The sequence below is a fragment of the Cherax quadricarinatus genome, chromosome 26 (assembly GCF_038502225.1).
Source record: "Cherax quadricarinatus isolate ZL_2023a chromosome 26, ASM3850222v1, whole genome shotgun sequence".
Classification (NCBI taxonomy): domain Eukaryota; kingdom Metazoa; phylum Arthropoda; class Malacostraca; order Decapoda; family Parastacidae; genus Cherax; species Cherax quadricarinatus.
In genome coordinates, this window is record NC_091317.1 from 34,223,606 (window position 1) to 34,249,464 (window position 25,859).

A 25,859-nucleotide genomic window follows, 5' to 3' on the forward strand; every position below is an offset into this window, starting at 1 on the left:
CACCTAGGTATCTTAGTTCATGTTAGTAAGACACATGTGCAACACCTAGGTATCTTTGTTCATGTTAGTAAGACACATGTGCAACACCTAGGTATCTTAGTTCATGTTAGTAAGACACATGTGCAACACCTAGGTATCTTTGTTCATGTTAGTAAGACACATGTGCAACACCTAGGTATCTTAGTTCATGTTAGTAAGACACATGTGCAACACCTAGGTATCTTAGTTCATGTTAGTAAGACACATGTGCAACACCTAGGTATCTTTGTTCATGTTAGTAAGACACATGTGCAACACCTAGGTATCTTTGTTCATGTTAGTAAGACACATGTGCAACACCTAGGTATCTTAGTTCATGTTAGTAAGACACATGTGCAACACCTAGGTATCTTTGTTCATGTTAGTAAGACACATGTGCAACACCTAGGTATCTTTGTTCATGTTAGTAAGACACATGTGCAACACCTAGGTATCTTAGTTCATGTTAGTAAGACACATGTGCAACACCTAGGTATCTTTGTTCATGTTAGTAAGACACATGTGCAACACCTAGGTATCTTTGTTCATGTTAGTAAGACACATGTGCAACACCTAGGTATCTTTGTTTATGATAGTAAGACACATGTGCAACACCTAGGTATCTTTGTTTATGATAGTAAGACACATGTGCAACACCTAGGTATCTTTGTTTATGATAGTAAGACACATGTGCAACACCTAGGTATCTTTGTTTATGATAGTAAGACACATGTGCAACACCTAGGTATCTTTGTTTATGATAGTAAGACACATGTGCAACACCTAGGTAAATTTGTTCATGTTAGTAAGACACATGTGCAACACCTAGGTGTCTTTGTTTATGATAGTAAGACACATGTGCAACACCTAGGTATCTTAGTTCATGTTAGTAAGACACATGTGCAACACCTAGGTATCTTTGTTCATGTTAGTAAGACACATGTGCAACACCTAGGTATCTTTGTTTATGTTAGTAAGACACATGTGCAACACCTAGGTATCTTTGTTTATGATAGTAAGACACATGTGCATCACCTAGGTATCTTTGTTCATGTTAGTAAGACACATGTGCAACACCTAGGTATCTTTGTTTATGATAGTAAGACACATGTGCATCACCTAGGTATCTTTGTTCATGTTAGTAAGACACATGTGCAACACCTAGGTATCTTTGTTCATGTTAGTAAGACACATGTGCATCACCTAGGTATCTTTGTTTATGATAGTAAGACACATGTGCATCACCTAGGTATCTTTGTTCATGTTAGTAAGACACATGTGCAACACCTAGGTATCTTTGTTCATGTTAGTAAGACACATGTGCATCACCTAGGTATCTTTGTTTATGATAGTAAGACACATGTGCATCACCTAGGTATCTTTGTTTATGATAGTAAGACACATGTGCATCACCTAGGTATCTTTGTTCATGTTAGTAAGACACATGTGCAACACCTAGGTATCTTTGTTTATGATAGTAAGACACATGTGCAACACCTAGGTATCTTTGTTCATGTTAGTAAGACACATGTGCAACACCTAGGTATCTTTGTTCATGTTAGTAAGACACATGTGCATCACCTAGGTATCTTTGTTCATGTTAGTAAGACACATGTGCAACACCTAGGTATCTTTGTTTATGATAGTAAGACACATGTGCAACACCTAGGTATCTTTGTTCATGTTAGTAAGACACATGTGCAACACCTAGGTATCTTTGTTTATGATAGTAAGACACATGTGCAACACCTAGGTATCTTTGTTCATGTTAGTAAGACACATGTGCAACACCTAGGTATCTTTGTTCATGTTAGTAAGACACATGTGCATCACCTAGGTATCTTTGTTCATGTTAGTAAGACACATGTGCAACACCTAGGTATCTTTGTTTATGATAGTAAGACACATGTGCAACACCTAGGTATCTTTGTTCATGTTAGTAAGACACATGTGCAACACCTAGGTATCTTTGTTTATGATAGTAAGACACATGTGCAACACCTAGGTATCTTTCTTTATGATAGTAAGACACATGTGCAACACCTAGGTATCTTTGTTTATGATAGTAAAACACATGTGCAACACCTAGGTATCTTTGTTTATGATAGTAAGACACATGTGCAACACCTAGGTATCTTTGTTTATGATAGTAAGACACATGTGCAACACCTAGGTATCTTTGTTCATGTTAGTAAGACACATGTGCAACACCTAGGTATCTTTGTTTATGATAGTAAGACACATGTGCAACACCTAGGTATCTTTGTTTATGGTAGTATGACACATGTGCAACACCGAGGTATCTTTGTTTATGATAGTAAGACACATGTGCAACACCTAGGTATCTTTTTTTATGATAGTAAGACACATGTGCAACACCTAGGTATCTTTGTTTATGATAGTAAGACACATATGCAACACCTAGGTATCTTTGTTTATGATAGTAAGACACATGTGCAACACCTAGGTATATTTGTTTATGATAGTAAGACACATGTGCAACACCTAGGTATCTTTGTTTATGATAGTAAGACACATGTGCAACACCTAGGTATCTTAGTTCATGTTAGTAAGACACATGTGCAACACCTAGGTGTCTTTGTTCATGTTAGTAAAACACATGTGCAACACCTAGGTATTTTTGTTTATGATAGTAAGACACATGTGCAACACCTAGGTATCTTTGATTATGAAAGTAAGACACATGTGCAACACCTAGGTATCTTTGTTTATGATAGTAAGACACATGTGCAACACCTAGGTATCTTTGTTTATGATAGTAAGACACATGTGCAACACCTAGGTGTCTTTGTTCATGTTAGTAAGACACATGTGCAACACCTAGGTATCTTTGTTTATGATAGTAAGACACATGTGCAACACCTAGGTATCTTTGTTTATGATAGTAAGACACATGTGCAACACCTAGGTATCTTTGTTTATGTTAGTAAGACACATGTGCAACACCTAGGTATCTTTGTTTATGTTAGTAAGACACATGTGCAACACCTAGGTATCTTTGTTTATGATAGTAAGACACATGTGCAACACCTAGGTATCTTTGTTTATGTTAGTAAGACACATGTGCAACACCTAGGTATCTTTGTTTATGATAGTAAGACACATGTGCAACACCTAGGTATCTTTCTTTATGATAGTAAGACACATGTGCAACACCTAGGTATCTTTGTTTATGATAGTAAGACACATGTGCAACACCTAGGTATCTTTGTTTATATTAGTAAGACACATGTGCAACACCTAGGTATCTTTGTTTATATTAGTAAGACACATGTGCAACACCTAGGTATCTTTGTTTATGTTAGTAAGACACATGTGCAACATCTAGGTATCTTTGTTTATGTTAGTAAGACACATGTGCAACACCTAGGTATCTTTGTTTATGTTAGTAAGACACATGTGCAACACCTAGGTATCTTTATCTTATCTTCCTCTCAAGTTCTACTTAATCAATGTGTTCATCACCTTTACATTCCACTGATGACGGCTGCTGCGCTGGTGCAAAGTTTCGTCAGTAAAGACACCTAGGTGTTGCACATGTGTCTCACTCATCACTTCAAAGATCAGTTTAAGTGCGGTTCACTCTGTGTTGATTATCATTGTTAGATGTTTGTTAAACTATCAGTAAACACTGATCCAGCACCACTAACTACAGTGAACACTGATCCAGTACCACTAACTACAGTGAACACTGATCCAGCACCACTAACTACAGTGAACACTGATCCAGCACCACTAACTACAGTGAACACTGATCCAACACCACTAGCTACAGTGAACACTGATCCAGCACCACTAACTACAGTGAACACTGATCCAACACCACTAGCTACAGTGAACACTGATCCAGCACCACTAACTACAGTGAACACTGATCCAGCACCACTAACTACAGTGAACACTGATCCAACACCACTAGCTACAGTGAACACTGATCCAGCACCACTAACTACAATGAACACTGATCCAACACCACTAACTACAGTGAACACTGATCCAACACCACTAGCTACAGTGAACACTGATCCAGCACCACTAACTACAATGAACACTGATCCAACACCACTAGCTACAGTGAACACTGATCCAGCACCACTAACTACAGTGAACACTGATCCAGCACCACTAACTACAGTGAACACTGATCCAGCACCACTAACTACAGTGAACACTGATCCAACACCACTAGCTACAGTGAACACTGATCCAGCACCACTAACTACAATGAACACTGATCCAACACCACTAGCTACAGTGAACACTGATCCAGCACCACTAACTACAGTGAACACTGATCCAGCACCACTAACTACAGTGAACACTGATCCAGCACCACTAACTACAGTGAACACTGATCCAACACCACTAGCTACAGTGAACACTGATCCAGCACTACTAACTACAATGAACACTGATCCAACACCACTAGCTACAGTGAACACTGATCCAGCACCACTAACTACAGTGAACACTGATCCAGCACCACTAACTACAATGAACACTGATCCAACACCACTAGCTACAGTGAATACTGATCCAGCACCACTAACTACAGTGAACACTGATCCAGCACCACTAACTACAGCGAACACTGATCCAGCACCACTAACTACAGTGAACACTGATCCAGCACCACTAACTACATTGAACACTGATCCAGCACCACTAACTAGAGTAAACACTGATCCAGCACCACTAACTACAGTGAACACTGATCCAGCACCACTAACTACAGTGAACACTGATCCAGCACCACTAACTACAGTGAACACTGATCCAGCACCACTAACTAGAGTAAACACTGATCCAGCACCACTAACTACAGTGAACACTGATCCAGCACCACTAACTACAGTGAACACTGATCCAGCACCACTAACTACAGTGAACACTGATCCAGCACCACTAACTACAGTGAACACTGATCCAGCACCACTAACTACAGTGAACACTGATCCAGCACCACTAACTACAGTGAACACTGATCCAGCACCACTAACTAGAGTAAACACTGATCCACCACCACTAACTACAGTGAACACTGATCCAGCACCACTAACTACAGTGAACACTGATCCAGCACCACTAACTACAGTGAACACTGATCCAGCACCACTAACTACAGTGAACACTGATCCAGCACCACTAACTACAGTGAACACTGATCCAGCACCACTAACTACAGTGAACACTGATCCAGCACCACTAACTACAGTGAACACTGATCCAGCACCACTAAGTACAGTGAACACTGATCCAGCACCACTAACTAGAGTAAACACTGATCCAGCACCACTAACTACAGTAAACACTTATCCAGCACCACTAACTAGAGTGAACACTGATACAGCACCACTAACTACAGTGAACACTGATCCAACACCACTAGCTACAGTGAACACTGATCCAGCACCACTAACTACAGTGAACACTGATCCAGCACCACTAACTACAGTGAACACTGATCCAGCACCACTAACTACAGTGAACACTGATCCAGCACCACTAACTAGAGTAAACACTGATCCAGCACCACTAACTACAGTAAACACTTATCCAGCACCACTAACTAGAGTGAACACTGATACAGCACCACTAACTACAGTGAACACTGATCCAACAACACTAACTACAGTGAACACTGATCCAGCACCACTAACTAGAGTGAACACTGATCCAGCACCACTAACTACAGTAAACACTGATCCAACAACACTAACTACAGTAAACACTGATCCAACAACACTAACTACGGTAAACACTGATTCAACAACACTAACTACAGTAAATACTGATCCAACAACACTAACTACAGTGAACACTGATCCAACAACACTAACTACAGTAAACACTGATCCAGCACCACTAACTACAGTAAACACTGATCCAACAACACTAACTACAGTTGGTTTAGAAAGACACGTAAGCAAACACTATAACATATTTATTAGAAAACGTTTCGGTCCTGGGACCTTGATCACTTCTAACGTACAGAGGTAGAAAGACATTATATATAGGCGGAGAATGAGGTGTGACGCACGTGACCTGAGGAATGTCATAGGAACATAAGAATGGAGGAACACTGTAGAAGGCCTACTGGCCCATGCGAGGCAGGTCCTACAGTAAACACTGATCCAACACCACTCACTACAGTGAACACTGATCCAATACCACTAACTACAGTGAGCACTGCTCCAACAACACTAACTACAGTAAATACTGATCCAACACCACTAACTACAGTGAACACTGATCCAGTGCCACTAACTACAGTGAACACTGATTCAACAACACTAACTACAGTAAATACTGATCCAACAACACTAACTACAATAAACACTGATCCAACACCACTAACTACAGTGAACACTGATCCATTGCCACTAACTACAGTGAACACTGATTCAACAACACTAACTACAGTAAACACTGATCCAACAACACTAACTACGGTAAATACTGATCCAACAACACTAACTACAGTAAACACTGATCCAACAACACTAACTACAGTAAACACTGATCCAGCAACACTAACTACAGTAAACACTGATCCAACACCACTAACTACAGTGAACACTGATCTAACAACACTGATCCAACACCACTAACTACAGTGAACACTGATTCAACAACACTAACTACAGTAAATACTGATCCAACAACACTAACTACAGTAAATACTGATCCAACAACACTAACTACAATAAACACTGATCCAGCAACACTAACTACAGTGAAGACTGGTCCAACAACACTAACTACAGTAAATACTGATCCATCAACACTAACTACAATAAACACTGATCCAGCAACACTAACTACAGTGAACACTGATCCAACAACACTAACTACAGTGAACACTGATCCAACAACACTAACTACAGTGAACACTGATCCAACAACACTAACTACAATAAACACTGATCCAGCAACACTAACTACAGTGAACACTGATCCAACAACACTAACTACAGTGAACACTGATCCAACAACACTAACTACAGTGAACACTGATCCAACAACACTAACTACAGTGAACACTGATCCAACAACACTAACTACGGTAAACACTGATCCAACACCACAAACTACAGTAAACACTGATCCAACAACACTAACTACAGTAAACACTGATCCAACAACACTAACTACAGTAAACACTGATCCAACAACACTAACTACAGTAAACACTGATCCAACAACACTAACTACAGTAAACACTGATCCAACAACACTAACTACAGTAAACACTGATCCAACAACACTAACTACAGTAAACACTGATCCAACAACACTAACTACAGTAAACACTGATCCAACAACACTAACTACAGTAAACACTGATCCAACAACACTAACTACAGTAAACACTGATCCAACAACACTAACTACAGTAAACACTGATCCAACAACACTAACTACAGTAAACACTGATCCAACAACACTAACTACAGTGAACACTGATCCAACAACACTAACTACAGTAAACACTGATCCAACAACACTAACTACGGTAAACACTGATCCAACACCACTAACTACAGTGAACACTGATCCAACAACACTAACTACAATAAACACCGGTGGTCTGGTGGCTAAAGCTCTCGCTTCACACACGGAGGGCCCGGGTTCGATTCCCGGCGGGTGGAAAAATTTCGACACGTTTCCTTACACCTGTTGTCCTGTTCACCTAGCAGCAAATAGGTACCTGGGTGTTAGTCGACCGGTGTGGGTCGCATCCTGGGGGACAAGATTAAGGACCCCAATGGAAATAAGTTAGACAGTCCTCGATGACGCACTGACTTTCTTGGGTAATCCTGAGTGGCTAACCCTCCGGAGTTAAAAATCCGAACGAAATCTTATGTTATCTAACTACACTAAACACTGATCCAACAACACTAACTACAGTGAACACTGATCCAACAACACTAACTACAGTAAGCACTGATCCAACACCACAAACTACAGTAAACACTGATCCAACACCACAAACTACAGTAAACACTGATCCAACAACACTAACTACAGTAAACACTGATCCAACACCACTAACTACAGTGAACACTGATCCAACAACACTAACTACAGTAAACACTGATCCAACACCACTAACTACGGTAAACACTGATCCAACACCACTAACTACAGTGAACACTGATCCAACAACACTAACTACACTAAACACTGATCCAACAACACTAAGTACAGTGAACACTGATCCAACAACACTAACTACAGTGAACACTGATCCAACACCACTAACTGCTGATCCATGATTGTCTGATTGTCACCTTTTTCAGGTACAGTTTACCTGGACAGGGTTTCAGGGGGTCAACGCCCCGGTGGCCCGGTCTGTGACCAGGCCTTATGGTGGATCAGGGTCTGATCAACCATTCTGTTACTTCTGGCCGCACGCAACCTGACGTACAAACCACAGCCCGGCTGGTCAGGTACTAACTGTAGGTGTTTGTCCAGTGCCAGCTTGAAGACTGCCAGGGGTCTGTTGGTAATCCCCCTTATGTATGCTGGGAGGCAGTTGAACAGTCTCGGGCCCCTGACACTTATTGTATGGTCTCTTAACGTGCTAGTGACACCCCTGCTTTTCATTGGGGGGATGTTGCATCGTCTGCCAAGTCTTTTGCTTTCACTGGGAGTGATTTTCGTGTGCAAGTTCGGTACTAGTGCCTCTAGGATTTTCCAGGTGTATATAATCATGTATCTCTCCCTCCTGCGTTCCAGGGAATACAGGTTTAGGAACCTCAAGCGCTCCCAGTAATTGAGGTGTTTTATCTCCGTTATGCGCGCCGTGAAGGTTCTCTGTACATTTTCTAGGTCGGCAATTTCACCTGCCTTGAAAGGTGCTGTTAGTGTGCAGCAATATTCCAGCCTAGATAGAACAAGTGACCTGAAGAGTGTCATCATGGGCTTGGCCTCCCTAGTTTTGAAGGTTCTCATTATCCATCCTGTCATTTTTCTAGCAGATGCGATTGATACAATGTTATGGTCCTTGAAGGTGAGATCCTCCGACATGATCACTCCCAGGTCTTTTACATTAGTTTATCACTCTATTGTGTGGTTGGAATTTGTTTTATACTCCGTTTTCCATATCCGAGTAATTGAAATTTCTCATCACTGAAATTCAAAGTTTTCTGCGGCCCATTTGAAGATTTGTTTGATGTCTGCTTGGAGTCTTGCAGTGTCTTCAATGGAGGACACTGTTATGCAAATTCGGGATGGGAAAGAGTACTGTGCCTTGTGGAACAGTTTTCACAGTAGCCGCCTCAGACTTTACTCTGTTTACTACTACTCTTTGTGTTCTATTTGTGTTGCTGCAGTTGATCCCCAAGCACAAATAGCATAGGTGAGGTATGGATAAATAAGTGAGTGGTATAGTGTGAGAAGGGCATTTTGCCACTCTGTTATTCTTCGCCTTCGCCTGAATAGGGAGCGCCTTTCTCTTTCTAGTTTACATCGAAGGTCACAGAGTTAATTTGTTCTAGATATAGGATATCTTAATATATCTTCCCAGCTTATATCATTTAGGACTTAGTTTACTTGGTCCCACTTTATGTTCTTGTTATTGAAGTTGAATTTAGTGAAGGCTTCCTCGTGACTGATCTCATTATGTCGGTCTGGGGCTCCGCGCATACATGTCTGAACCTCGATTATGTTGTGATCCGAATATATTGTTTTTGATATGGTAATATTTCATATCATCATTAGTGAAGATGAGGTCCAGTGTATTCTCCAGTGTTATTGGTTCTATTATTTGCTGGTTTAAGGTGAATTTGGTGCAGAGATTTAAAAGGTCGTGTGTGTGGGTGAGTTTTCATCTGAGTTGCCTCCTGGTGTTATTCGTTATAAAGTTGACGTTTCGAATGTCAGGGTACTGACCCACGCTGCCAGACGTAATTTTACGACAGTGTAGATTAATATACGTTAATATAGCAAAAAACCAAAGCTAACCGAGGGTAATAACGAATTTAAAAATATCCGTAACATTTCAAACGTGTAGAAACATACGAAGAGAATTTCGTGTTATTCTTTCAGCCTTTAATTGTAGCGCAGGTTGTGGAGTGTAATATATATTGACACGTTATATCAAGAGTTACGAGGTGATACTAGCATTGCATTGTGTGAGTGCGGTGGTATCCGGTTAGTAGAGTACCAGAGTGATGGCGGTCAGTCCCACACCAGCTGGTGTAGCAGATCAACGTACCTCTGCTGTCTCTCCATCTGCTGCTGCTACCACCTGTCTCTCCTTCAAGATGGTACCAAACTCCCGCAAGTACGTGAATAAGTCGCAAGTGAAGCAAAGGTTCTAGTGAGCCAAACTCTCCTTATTAAATGCTACACTTGTGTCTTATTGACAATCTTAGTGACTGGTGGCACATCTCTCACCCCGTCTCTCATCTCTCATGTCCCTCTCCCGTCTCTCATCTCTCATGTCCCTCTCCCGTCTCTCATCTCTCATGTCCCTCTCCCGTCTCTCATCTCTCATGTCCCTCTCCCGTCTCTCATCTCTCATGTCCCTCTCCCGTCTCTCATCTTCTATATAACTAACGTTAACCTTGTCTCTCACCTCTGGCATGACCAGGACCTGTCCTCTGCCTACCATCTCTCTCTCGACAAAACTTTTAATGGTGTAAGTATCATGTTTACTTTGATTTACTCAGAAATTAAGAGTAGAATAATGCACTTGTACTCTCCCTGAGTAAGCTGACTGTTGATCATGTTAACATGATCATGTTATCATGATCAGCAGTCAGCTTACTCAGTTTGCGATAGTCTTAATACCTTTAGTAATAATTTGTATATTGTGTATGTGAGTAGGTTTTGCAATTGTGTATTGTATACGTGTTAGTGGATTGTTGTATTACATATGTGTATTAGTGGATTGTGTTGTATATACATATGTGTTGGTAGAGAGAATTTCCGTATCACGCTGTAGAGGTTATGTAGAGAAATATGTTACTTTGGCCTCTTTTTTTTAAGTTTATCCTGGGTAATTTACACTATAGTTGTACTTTGTGCATCTCTACCTAAATAAACTCACTTATGAAGATTCACTTTGAGAGATGATCTCTCTGAGAGTCGTACCAGAAAGTACATCTCTTTCCCAGAGTTTACGATGCTGGTTATCACTCTCTCGCACTTCAATATAAAAATAATATCCTTTCCTTTAAATCATTTTTGGAGACGTTGTAAACGTGGATAATTCCTGAAAGAAGAGGCTCTCAGGAATTATATAATCACACATTACAAATTATTACTGTCATTCAACATTTACTGTCGTTCATTGTGTAACATGAAGTGGACTGCCTCTCGTACTGGCTATACAGAAGAGGGGTGGTGTTGAAGAGGAAGAATGGTTGTAAACTGCAACTATAATGGATAGAGGAGGTGGTGGTGTTGTGTGTTAAGGCACAATCAATATAGTGATGGGTGAGGCACCCACTACCTCCCCCATCACACAGCTAGAGCGTGCAGGCCAAATCAAATATTTATTGAGAAATTCTCTGTTCGATATGACCTCGTGCTCTGTTCCTCATTTTTCCCATGCTGACGATATTGTCTGGTAGGATCTTCTATGGTAAGTGGTACTAGCTGCATTGTTGTGTATGATAGGTGGTACTAGCTGTATTGTTGTGTATGATAGGTGGTACTAGCTGTATTGTTGTGTATGATAGGTGGTACTAGCTGTATTGTTGTGTATGATAGGTGGTACTAGCTGCATTGTTGTGTATGATAGGTGGTACTAGCTGTATTGTTGTGTATGATAGGTGGTACTAGCTGCATTGTTGTGTATGATAGGTGGTACTAGCTGCATTGTTGTGTATGATAGGTGGTACTAGCTGCATTGTTGTGTATGATAGGTGGTACTAGCTGTATTGTTGTGTATGGTAAGTGGTACTAGCTGCATTGTTGTGTATGATAGGTGGTACTAGCTATATTGTTGTGTATGATAGGTGGTACTAGCTGCATTGTTGTGTATGATAGGTGGTACTAGCTGCATTGTTGTGTATGATAGGTGGTACTAGCTGTATTGTTGTGTATGATAGGTGGTACTAGCTATATTGTTGTGTATGATAGGTGGTACTAGCTGTATTGTTGTGTATGATAGGTGGTACTAGCTGTATTGTTGTGTATGATAGGTGGTACTAGCTGTATTGTTGTGTATGATAGGTGGTACTAGCTGCATTGTTGTGTATGATAGGTGGTACTAGCTGTATTGTTGTGTATGATAGGTGGTACTAGCTGTATTGTTGTGTATGATAGGTGGTACTAGCTGTATTGCTGTGTATGATAGGTGGTACTAGCTGTATTGTTGTGTATGATAGGTGGTACTAGCTGTATTGCTGTGTATGATAGGTGGTACTAGCTGTATTGTTGTGTATGATAGGTGGTACTAGCTGTATTGCTGTGTATGATAGGTGATACTAGCTGTATTGTTGTGTATGATAGGTGGTACTAGCTGTATTGCTGTGTATGATAGGTGGTACTAGCTGTATTGTTGTGTATGATAGGTGGTACTAGCTGCATTGTTGTGTATGATAGGTGATACTAGCTGTATTGTTGTGTATGATAGGCGCTAGCTGTATTGTTGTACTCACCTATTTGTGGTTGCAGTGATCGAGTCATAGCTCCTGGCCCCGCCTCTTTGCTGATTGCTACTAGGTCCTCTCTCTCCCTGCTCCATGAGCTTTGTCATACCTCGCCTTAAAACTATGTATGGTTCCCGCCTCCACTACTTCACTTTCTAGGCTATCCCATGGCCTGACTACTCTATGACTGAAGAAATATTTCCTAACATCCCTTTGATTCATCTGTGTCTTCAACTTCCAATTGTGACCTCTTGTTTCTGTGTCCCATCTCTGGAACATCCTGTCTTTGTCCACCTTGTCTATTCCGCACAGTATTTTATATGTCGTTATCATGTCTCCCCTAACCCTCCTGTCCTCCAGTGTCATCAGGCCGATTTCCCTTAACCTTTCCTCGTAGGACAATCCCCTTAGCTCTGGAACTAGTCTTGTTGCAAACCTTTTCACTTTCTCTAATTTCTTGACGTGCTTGACCAAGTGTGGATTCCAAACTGGTGCTGCGTACTCCAGTATGGGCCTGACGTAAATGGTGTACAGAGTCTTGAACGATTCCTTACTGAGGTACCGGAACGCTATCCTTAGGTTTGCCAGGCGCACGTATGCTGCAGCAGTTATCTGATTGATGTGAGCCTCAGATGTGCTCGGTGTTATACTCACCCCCAGATCTTTTTCCTTGGGTGAGGTTTGCAGTCTTTGGCCACCTAGACTACACTGTGTCTGCGGTCTTCTTTTGCCCTTTCCCAGTCTTCATGACTTTGCATTTGGCAGGGCTAAATTCAAGGAGCCAGTTGCTTGATCAGGCTTGTAGCCTGTCCAGGTCTCTTTGTAGTCCTGCCTGATCCTCGACCGATTTGATTCTCCTCATTAACTTCACATCATCTGCAAACAAGGACACTTCTGAGTCTATCCCTTCCGTCATATCGTGCACATATACCAAAAACAGCACAGGTCCTAGGACTGACCCCTGTGGAACCCCGCTTGTCACAGGCGCCCACTCTGACACCTCGTCACGTACCATGACTCGTTGTTGCCTCCCTGTCAGATATTCTCTGATCCATTGCAGTGCTTTTCCTGTTATGTGTGCCTGATCCTCTAGCTTTTGCAGTAACCTCTTGTGAGGAACTGTGTCGAAGGCCTTCTTGCAGTCCAAGAAAATGCAGTCTATCCATCCCTCTCTCTCTTGTCTTACTTCTGTCACCTTGTCATAAAACTCCAGTAGGTTTGTGACACAGGATTTTCCTTCCCTGAAACCGTGCTGGTTGTCAATTATACACTTGTTTCTTTCCAGGTGCTCCACCACTCTCCTCCTGATGATCTTCTCCATGACCTTGCATACTATACACGTTAGTGACACAGGTCTGTAGTTTAATGCCTCATGTCCGTCTCCTTTTTTAAAAACTGGGACTACATTTGCCGTCTTCCATATCTCGAGTAGTTGCCCAGTTTCAATGGATGTGTTGAAGATCTTTGTTAGTGGCACAAACAGCATCTCTGATCCCTCTCTTAGGACCCACTGAGAGATGTCTGGTCCCACCGCCGTTGATGGCAGCAGTTATTAACTGTCCAGTTATTGGTGGCAGCTGTTACTAACTGCCAGTGCAGTCTTCTTGTCTGCCACTAACTTCAGTTCAACGCTTTCAGTATTAACATCTGAACATCATATCCGATCAGTTTAAAATTTTCAGCCGAGGTGAACAATAATCAGGTATATGGAACACTTGGTGTGTGCAGGTGACTTCTGTCCAGTTTAACATGGGTCGTTCCCGGTTTTTGGTTTCCACGTGATAACCTTAAAATGCCTCTTCCAGTCGGCTTCAAACGTCAAACACCTGGGTATCCTACCCAGAAGAATGCTAGCATTGTCAGTGCTGTGTATATGCCAGAAATACTCTGCATAACTACGGGCTTTCTGCTTGCACGCTAAATCTCACCCATCTGGAGTTTACCTGGAGAGAGTTTCGGGGGTCAACGCCCCCGCGGCCCGGTCTGTGACCAGGCCTCTCTATACAGATATTATATATTTTTATTATTATTATCATTATTATTATTATTATTATTATTATTATTATTATTATTATTATTATTATTATTATTATTATTATTATTATTATTATTATTATTATTTTGCGAGTTATAATTTGGAAATGGTATAGCAGTATTTTCTCTTTCACTTAAAATCTTCAATTTTGTCCCCAGGATGCGACTCATACCAGTCGACTAACACCCAGGTACATATTTTACTGATGGGTGAACAGGGACAGCAGGTGTCTTAAGAAAACACGTCCTAATGCTTCCACCCGTACCGGGGATCGAACCACGAACCTTAGTGTGTGAGCTGAGTGCGCTACCAATCGAGCTATAGGAAGAGAAAAGAACAATATAGATAGGAACTAGCAGATCAACTGTCCATCAAATTGAAATGTGTCATGTTAAACATGTCAGTAGATAAGAAGAAATTGTTACTGTTAGACTAAGCTGTAAGTACCTGTGATAGTACAGTTTACATAGAGCTGCCACCAGAGGCGCCTCTGTCTTAACATCTAATATCTATCTTTTAGATAACTTTACCATAAAATCAACAATAAATAAATAAATTCGCGAAACTGTTCAGGTTTTGATATTTTAACGTTGACTTGACTTGATACTAACATTTTGCAATCCAGAATTTCTTCATAGCTGTTGTCCATCAACATCACAACTGTTGATGGACAACAATTCGCTTAAATTTTCGCACTTCTTTAGGTGGTTACTGTCGATGTCGTAACACAGTCCCTCAGCATGGAGAAGGAACCCAAACTTGGCGTCAGTGTCGGGCAAACTAGGGAACCTTTCATTCCTCCATGACTCTTCAAGTGGCGCCCCTTTCTAGTGGTGCCCCCCTTGAAGTGGCGCCCCCTTCTAGTGGTGCCCCCCTTCAAGTAGTGCCCAGGGCACGTGCCATACCTTGGGTATGTCACTAGATGCCAGTAACGTTAAAGGCAAAGTATGTGGACAAAGACAAGGTCATACACTAGTGTGTGGACAGAGATAGAATTAGGGGGGATATGATCGAGGTGTATAAATGGAAAACAGGAAAAAATAAAGGGGATGTAAATAGCGTGCTGAAAATTTCCAGCCAAGACAGGACTCACAGCAATGGTTTCAAGTTGGAAAAATTCAGATTCAGGAAGGATATAGGAAAGTACTGGTTTGGTAATAGAGTTGTGGATGAGTGGAACAAACTCCCAAGTTTGAGGCTAAAACGTTGTGTAGTTTTAAAAATAAGTTAGATAAATACATGAGTGGGTGTGGGTGGGTGTGAGTTGGACCTGACTAGCTTGTGCTGCTGGGTCTGGTGCCGTGCTCCTTCCTTGAGTGGAGTTGACCAGACTGGGTGCGTCATTGGGCTAATCCGGGGAGGGGGTCATTGAGCTAATCCGGAGGGGCATTGGGCTAATCCGGGAGGGAAGACATGAACCTGCTCCGCGTGGGTCAGTAGGCCTGTTGCAGTGTTCCTTCTTTATGTTCTTATATTCTTATGTGTGGACAGAGACAGGGTTATACACTGGTGTGTGGACAAAGACAGGGTCATACACTGGTGTGTGGACAAAGACAGGGTTATACACTGGTGTGTGGACAAAGACAGGGTTATACACTGGTGTGTGGACAAAGACAGGGTCATACACTGGTGTGTGGACAAAGACAGGGTTATACACTGGTGTGTGGACAAAGACAGGGTTATACACTGGTGTGTGGACAGAGACAGGGTTATACACTGGTGTGTGGACAAAGACAGGGTCATACACTGGTGTGTGGACAAAGACAGGGTTATACACTGGTGTGTGGACAAAGACAGGGTTATACACTGGTGTGTGGACAAAGACAGGGTTATACACTGGTGTGTGGACAAAGACAGGGTCATACACTGGTGTGTGGACAAAGACAGGGTTATACACTGTAACACTACATCGTAGTTTCCAACATTCAACCTTTCAGAGACATCTTCACACAAACTCTCCAAAATCTGGCAAAACTCTTCTTTGTTAATACTATTACAGTGATCCCTTGAGTTACGATGGGTTTGAGTTACGATAATTTTGAGCCATGCTTTACCCATCATAAAGGAATATGGAAAATCTTTACATTGTTAATGGTAATATATCCGAAGTCTTGAAACTATACTATTTTGCATCGACTAGACGAATAAATTGCTTCTGAAGAGACGGCAATACAATTATGACCAATGTTACTAGTGGTAATGAGATTTTTTTTTTTTGAGATTGCATCTTCATACTGTGTACATTAGTTGGTTGAAGTAACTGAGATATATTAAGAGACTGTAATATGTGCTGTAATTAAGCCTAGTGGTGTCTGATACAGACCCAGTGTGACACACTTTTTGCACCACCGCTCATTGTATGAGCACCAGGTGCTTGATAAACTAGCAACTCAGGTGGCACAACAACGAACATAAAGGAACCTAGGACAACGAGCAATACTAAACAAACCCAGGACAGCGAGCAATCCTAAACGAACCCAGGACAACGAGCAATCCTAAACGGACCCAGGACAGCGAGAAATCCTAAACGAACCCAGGGCAGTGAGTAATCCTAAATGGACTCAGGACAACGAGCAATACTAAACAAACTCAGGACAGCGAGCAATCCTAAACGAACCCAGGACAACGAGCAATCCTAAACGAACCCAGGACAACAAGCAATCCTCAACGAACCCAGGGCAGTGAGCAATCCTAAACGGACCCAGGACAGCGAGCAATTCTAAACGAACCCAGGACAACGAGCAATCCTAAACGAACCCAGGACAGCGAGCAATCCTAAATGAACCGAGGACAGAGAGCAATCCTAAACGGACCCAGGACAACGAAGAATCCTAAACGAGCCCAGGACAGCGAGCAATCATAAACCCAGGACAGCGAGCAATCCTAAACGAGCCCATGGCAATGAGCAATCCTGAACGGACCCAATGCAACGAACAATCCTAGACGGACCCAGGACAGCGAGCAATCCTAAACAAACCCAGGACAACGAGCAATCCTAAACGAACACAGGAAAACGATTAATCCTAAACGAATCCAGGGTAGAGAGCAATCCTAAACGGATCCAGGGCAACAAGCAATGCTAAACGAACCAAGGGCAGCGAGCAATGCTAAACGAACCCAGGGCAGCGAGCAATGCTAAACGAACCCAGGAAAACGAGCAATCCTAAACGAATCCAGGGCAGAGAGCAATCCTAAACAAGCCCAGAACAACGAGCAATCCTAAACGAACCCAGGAAAACAAGCAATCCTAAACGAACCCAAGGTAGAGAGTAATCCTAAACGGACCCAGGGCAACGAGCAATGCTAAACGAACCAAGAACAACGAGCAATCCTAAACGAACCCAGAACAGCGAGCAATCCTAAACGAGCCAAGAACAGAGAGCAATCCTTAACGGACCCAGGACAACGAACAATCCTAAATGAAATTAAGACACATGTGCAACATCTGGGTATCTTTATTGTAGACGTTTCGCCATCAATACAAATTCCAGGACATAACTTGAAGACAGTAGAACTATATACAAAAGATGAGGTAATCAGTCCCTCAACCTTGGAGTTGGTGCGAAGAGCACCGCAGTCGTGGAGATTCTGAAGCAGAAGCAAGGCGACTGACGTTTATATCTAACGTCAGGTGGAATGGGACGGGCAGCAGACGAGGGCACAGTCACTGGTAGGCGGGATTCCCCAGTGGAAGTAGGTCCTACCCAAAGAGATGAGTTAGTTGTAGAAGTAGTTGTCGTAGTCGTGAAGGCTATGTACATGTCCTCAGAATCAAGATTCCATGATGTTGCAGTGTCTGACAAGTTGTACAAGAATGGTATACAATACCATTCATGTACAACAATCCTAAATGAGCCCAGGGCAATGAGCAATCTTAAACGGATCCAGGACAGCGAGCAATCCTAAACGGACCCAGGTCAACGAACAATCCTAAACGAATCCAGGGCAGAGAGCAATCCTAAACAAACCTAGGACAGCGAGCAATCCTAAACGGATCCAGGGCAACGAGCAATGCTAAACGAACCCAGGGCAACGAGCAATGCTAAGCATATCCAGGGCAGCGAGCAAAGCTAAACGAACCCAGGGCAACGAGCAATGCTAAACGAACCCAGGACAACGAGCAATCCTAAAGGAGCCCAGGGCAACAAGCAATCCTGAACGAACCCAGGGAAACGAGCAATCCTAAACGAAACCAGAGCAACTAGCAATGCTAAACGAACGCAAGGTAATGAGCAGTGCTAAACGGACCCAGGACAGCGAGCAATCCTAAACGAACCCAGGGCAGCGAGTTCCATTAACGAACCCGACACCAGTGAGTTACCTTAAATGAACCCAGCACTGGGTTACTTAAGTTCATTGTTATCTAGGTTAAAACCTAGTCCCCACCCACCCCTGATCCCTGACCCATGAGCTACAATGGTAACCATGAGAGCCTGGGGTTTACAACCTCAACAATTTAATCGATAGATAACTGTCATATCAGTGTGGCTTAAAGTCTATCGTCTACCTTTAACTTCTAAAGAAATGAAGACTTACGATAGCACACACTACTACTACTACTACTACTACTACTACTACTACTACTACTACTACTACTACTACTACTACTACTACTACTAATAATAATAATAATAATAATAATAATAATAATAATAAAAAATAAAAAAATCTCAACACCGTGACTAGAACAATACACAAATAACCCGCACACAGGAGAGAGCAGTTTACCACGACGTTTCGGTCCGACTTGGACCATTAATTAATGACACTAACACAATAAGGTCAGGGATCCAGTATACTACAACTACTACTGAGTGGTGCATGTTAAGCAGTGACATGCATCACCTCACACCAGCCTCGTGCAAGACATGACGTATCTTAGTCCAAGATAACTTAAAGACAGAGAGAACATAATGTGCGGGTTGACTGTATATTCTAGACTGCCAGAAAGACTTTCACATTGTAAGTGTTGTGGCGGGAAAGTTGATTCAGTGAGCGAGGAAATACCAGAGAAAGTACAGGACTGGGAAAAGGTTGGACAAATACGTGGGTGGGAATGGTTGGTTTTGAGAAAGACCTGCCTTGTATGGGCCAGAAGGCCTGCTGCAGTGTTCCTCCTATCTTATGTTTTTATGAGTGTCAGGATGACAAGCACAGTCAAGATAACATTTTGTTCGGGTTTCTAACCTCGGAGGGTTAGCCACCCAGGATAACCCAAGAAAGTCAATGCGTCCGTCTTATTTCCATTGTGGTTCTTAAATCTTGTCCCCCAGGATGCCACCCTCATCAGTCACCTAATACCCAGGTACCTACTTGCTTGCTTAGGTGAACGGGGACAGCAGGTGTAAGGAAACACACCCAATGTTTCAACCCTTCCCGGGGATCAAGCTACGGACCCTCAGTGTGTGAAGCGAGTGTTGCCCACCAAGCCACGGGCCACCACATTTGTGGTGTCTTCGGAGTCTCTAATACCCATGATATGTGAGTGACGTAGAGCTGGGAATCGACTCCTCAATGCTGATGTTTGCATATGACGCGATAGTGATGAGGATACTGGCCAGGACGACACTAATAAACAACAGGAAGAGTGAGAGAAGCTACAAGAACGACTTGATGTGTGGTCCGTCACATGACGTGTGTGTGAGGGGTTGCCAAACGTAATTTCAGCCTTCAAGGCCCTAAATCAGTGGTTCCCAAACTTTTTCAGCTTGTTATCCAATTTAACATGCCACATAAAGCATGTTACCCCTTTCACAAAATGTTGTTATTATTGATATATATGGCTAAACGTGAACGTATACAGCCTCGCATACTCTGCTAATCCTAGCAAAACCATTGAAAACATAAGAACCACACATACATTATATATAAAATTAATAATAGCTACAAATTCACAGTAACAGTGGGTAAATACTAACTATATACTGCACAGGGCAGTACACATACATACCAGCTTATGTCTACCTCGGCTGATGCTCACAGATAAACTGACAGAGTGAAATAGAGGCAGCCTCAGGAAGTGAGTGACGCATACTGGACAGGTCGATCTGGGCTACTGAGTGACTTTTGTCCTGAAGCATACTTGTCAAAATACTTTTGGGTTTCCACACACTTAGCTATATATTTCTTCTTTTCTAATACTGTATATTAGTTTTTGATGTTTATTGTTATTTGGTTTAACTTTATTACTTACTTATAATAGGTTTACTTTACAACTTTATATACTAAGACAAAGTTAACAATAATCCTCATACCGGGTACCGCATTGTTTTCTTGATTTTCAGAATTCATAACTTTTTTTCTGTCACCCCTCCATTACCCCCCAAAAATGGTTCAATTACCCCCAGGGGGTAATTTACCCCCAGTTTGGGAACCACTGCCCTAAATAAAGAATGTTCCAGGCTTAAAGTAACGTATGAGAGGCCAGTCATTAAGTATGCAGCAGCAGTGTGGAACACAGCTGAACAAACACGTTCAAGCGCTTAAACAAAGTTCAAACGTCCTCCCTCAAGGTTGTTAATTAATCAGAAGTTCTGGCCACTGAATTATGAGGACAAACTAAAGCAATTAAACCTGCATTGTTTAGATAACAGAAGAAACAATTAAGAAATAAACACAGCTGATAATCCTGAGCAAAGATAGAACAACACCTTCATAAGAGAGAATACTGCGGTAACACCTCAGTGTTTTTCCTAGTGTTTGTTTACGTATTTATCTAGACCAACTTGCCGGTATCTATCACCAAGGTTTATACCACCTCAGTGTATAAGGAATCTAAACAATCTCGTTAATAACTCGGAAGTATCAGGTCGAAGGTTGGTAAAAGTGGAACAAGTGAAGGTGGCAGAAGTAAAGTGTATAAACAAACTCAAGAATAACTGTAATACGGTCACAGATGTTTGGAATAAATAAAACCATAAAACCATTCGATTGTATCCTAAGAGGAGGGGCCAGGAGCTGAGAGCTAACTTTCTTAAACCCAGTTTATTGTGCACTCGCACACACACACACACACACTACAGGTCTTAGCAGCAGAAGCTAGGATACAGTGCTTAGAAGAGAAACTGCAAAACCTAAAACAGATTAGAGAGACAAATGACAATTCAGATGCAACATTAGAAAATTCAATGTCAGGCACAGACAAGGGGACGGTAAGCAACAAAGGAGACATGCCGTATGCGAAGGCCCTATCAGACCCACGTGGGGCCAGGGAAAAGGCGAGGAGCACACTAAGATCAAATGACGGGTCCGAAGACAATGAAGGTATGCTATATGCAGAGACTCTAACAGCCAACTGCAGTAGCAAGGGACAGCTGGTCATGAAAGACAGGTAACTGAGAATAGAAGTTTCAGATAGGACAGGGGCTGAAGGCAAGAACATTTCAATGGAAGGAAATAAAATGCCTCAGAGGAAGCAGATGGAGACTCAGTGGGAGGAGGAAAGGGCAAGGTCAGTTTTTGTCTACGGGCTCCAAGAAGCCAAGGGGGACAACTTCCAAGAAATAAAACAGGAGGAGGAAAAAATGATTGAAGGCATCATGAAAACAACAGGTGAGGGTGATATGACCCAGGTGACAAATTTTCAGAGAATTGGGTGGTTTGCGAGTGGAAGGATACGGCCTGTCAAAGTAATTTTCAAGGAAGCATCAGTTCGAACCAGGATTCTGCAAGAGAAAGCAAGACTGAGGGACAAACAGGGGTACCAGAGAGTATACCTCGACCGCGACAGAACACAAGAAGAAAGGACTACACTGAAAGAGAGGGTACAGAGATGCAAGGAGGAACGAGAGGCAATGACGAAGATGAGCAGGACCCAGACACAGGAGGAAGGGCAAACATACCCCACAGAATCTCCCACCGAAAGACTCCAACCGCGACATTCCCAGCGCAACTGAGCAACCTATACTGCAACCCACTCACTGTTCCCTCTGCCACCAACCCCCATATCACAAACCCCACCCCAACAGCTGTCCCTTATGGGCATTCTGACCCCACCCCCATCATCACAAACCCCACAGCCCCCCATGGGCCCCCACCAAGGCTCTCGCTCCCCCAACCCCAATATTCTTACAGGACCACAATGATAGAAAAGAAACTGAAAGTTTGGTACACAAACGCGGATGGAATAACGAATAACCATGAGGAGTGGAACGAAAGAATCAGTGAGGAATCCCCAGACATCATAGCAGTCACAGAAACAAAACTCGCTGAGACAATAACAGTCACAATCTTCCCAACGGGATATCAGATCCAGAGGAAAGATAGAAGGAGTAGAGGGGGAGGAGGGGTTGCACTACTCATAAAACACCGATGGGGATTTGAGGAAATGGAAGGCATGGACATGATTGGAGAAAGAGACTACATTGTAGGTACAATTCAGTCCGGAGAACATAAAGTAGTCATTGGAGTGATGTATAACCCACCACAGAACTGCAGGAGGCCAAGAGAGGAGTACGAAGAAAACAACAGGGTGATGGTGGACACACTGGCTGAGGTGGCAAGAAGAGCTCACTCGAGCAGAGCAAAGTTACTGGTAATGGGCGATTTCAACCACAGGGAGATCGACTGGGAAAACCTGGAGCCACATGGGGGTCCCGAAACATGGAGAGCCAAGATGATGGATGCGGTACTTGAAAACCTCATGCATCAACATGTCAGGGACATTACCAGAGAGAGAGGGGAGGATGAGCCAGCAAGACTGGATCTTGTGTTCACCCTGAGCAGTTCAGACATTGAGGACATCATTTACAAGAGGCCCCTTGGAGCTAGCGATCACGTGGTTCTGAGTTTTGATTATATAGTAGAGTTACAAGTGGAGAAGGTAACAGGAATTGAAGGGGACAGGCCAAACTATAAAAGGGGCGACTACACAGGTATGAGAAACTTCCTGCAGGAGGTTCAGTGGGACAGAGAAATGGTAGGAAAATCAGTAAACGAGATGATGGAATATGTGGCAACAAAGTGCAAGGAGGCAGAGGAAAGGTTTGTTCCCAAGGGAAACAGAAATAATAGGAAGACCAAAACGAGTCCTTGGTTTACCCGAAGGTGTAGGGAGGCAAAAACTAAGTGAAACAGAGAATGGAAAAGGTACAGGAGGCATAGGACTCAGGAAAACAAGGAGATTAGTAGAAGAGCCAGAAACGAGTATGCACAGATAAGGAGGGAGGCCCAGCGACAGTACGAAAACGACATAGCATCGAAAGTCAAATCTGACCCAAAACTGCTGTATAGCCATATTAGGAGGAAGACAACAGTCAAGGACCAGGTGATAAGGCTGAGGAAAGAAGGTGGAGAACTCACAAGAAACGATCAAGAGGTATGTGAGGAGCTCAACATGAGATTTAAGGAAGTATTTACAGTGGAGACAGGAAGGCCTCTGGGGGGACAGACCAGATGGGGACACCAGCAAGGAATACACCAACAAGTGTTGGACGACATACATACAGATGAGGAGGAGGTGAAGAAACTGCTAAGGGACATAGAGACCTCAAAGGCAATGGGACCGGACATCTCCCCATGGGTCCTTAGAGAGGGAGCAGATATGCTGTGCGTGCCACTTACCACAATCTTCAACACGTCCCTGGAAACTGGGCAACTACCTGAGGTATGGAAGACGGCAAATGCAGTTCCCATTTTTAAAAAAGGAGACAGAAAAGAGGCACTAAACTATAGACCTGTGTCATTGACGTGTATAGTATGCAAAGTTATGGAGAAGATTATCAGGAGGAGAGTGGTGGAGCACCTGGAGCGGAACAAGAGTATAAATGCCAACCAGCACGGATTCATGGAAGGAAAATCCTGTGTCACAAACCTTCTGGAGTTTTACGATAAAGTAACAGAAGTAAGACACGAGAGATAGGGGTGGGTTGATTGCATCTTCTTGGACTGCAAGAAGGCCTTTGACACAGTTCCTCACAAGAGATTAGTGCAGAAGCTAGAGGATCAGGCGCATATAACAGGAAGGGCACTGCAATGGATCAGAGAATACCTGACAGGGAGGCAACAACGAGTCATGGTACGTAACGATGCATCACAGTGGGCACCTGTGACGAGCGGGGTCCCACAGGGGTCGGTCCTAGGACCAGTGCTATTTTTGGTATATGTGAACGACATGATGGAAGGGTTAGACTCAGAAGTGTCCCTGTTTGCAGATGATGTGAAGTTAATGAGGAGAATTAAATCAGATGAGGACCAGGCAGGACTTCAAAGAGACCTGGACAGACTTGACACCTGGTCCAGCAAATGGCTTCTCGAATTTAATCCCGCCAAATGCAAAGTCATGAAGATAGGGGAAGGGCACAGAAGACCACAGACAGAGTATAGGCTAGGTGGCCAAAGACTGTAAACCTCACTCAAAGAGAGAGATCTTGGGGTGAGTATAACACCGAGCATGTCTCCGGAAGCACACATCAACCAGATAACTGCTGCAGCATATGGGCGCCTGGCAAACCTGAGAACAGCATTCCGATACCTTAGTAAGGAATCGTTCAAGACACTGTATACCGTGTATGTCAGGCCCATACTGGAGTATGCAGCACTTGTTTGGAACCCGTACTTGATAAAGCACGTCAAGAAACTAGAGAAAGTACAAAGGTTTGCGACAAGGTTAGTCCCAGAGCTAAGGGGAATGTCCTATGAAGAAAGGTTAAGGGAAATCGGCCTGACGACACTGGAGGACAGGAGAGTCAGGGGAGACATGATAACGACATATAAAATATTGCGCGGAATAGACAAGGTGGACAGAGACAGGATGTTCCAGGGAGGGGACACAGAAACAAGAGGCCACAATTAGAAGTTGAAGACACAAATGAGTCAGAGAGTTATTAGGAAGTATTTCTTCAGTCATAGAGTTGTCAGGCAGTGGAACAGCCTAGAAAATGACGTAGTGGAGGCAGGAACCATACACAGTTTTAAGACGAGGTTTGATAAAGCTCATGGAGCAGGGAGAGAGAGGGCCCAGTAGCAACCGGTGAAGAGGCGGGGCCAGGAGCTAAGACTCGACCCCTGCAACCACAAATAGGTGAGTACAAATAGGTGAGTACACACACACACACACACACACACACACACACACACACACATTCCTTAGTGATCTTAATATCTGGTCTCGTAAGGTCTGAGACAAGTCTCTCAGCTCATCTTTGAACTTTCTCAAGTTCCTTCTTTTGGTGATGAAC

General features: G+C 42.9%; 1 protein-coding gene across 2 annotated transcripts in view; it reads left to right on the top strand.

The window, feature by feature from the left end:
* Positions 1–10,225: 10,225 nt before the first annotated feature.
* Positions 10,226–25,859, top strand: part of LOC128691729 (bestrophin-1) — a 106,643-nt gene continuing 91,009 nt past the window's right edge. Inside the window, exons 1-2 of one of the 2 annotated variants that reach the window (XM_053780629.1) lie at positions 10,226–10,330; positions 10,640–10,687. The gene's annotated coding sequence lies outside the window, so the exon portion shown is untranslated. The remainder of the gene's footprint in view (positions 10,331–10,639; positions 10,688–25,859) is intronic. The other variant, XM_053780630.2, reaches the window with a different exon arrangement.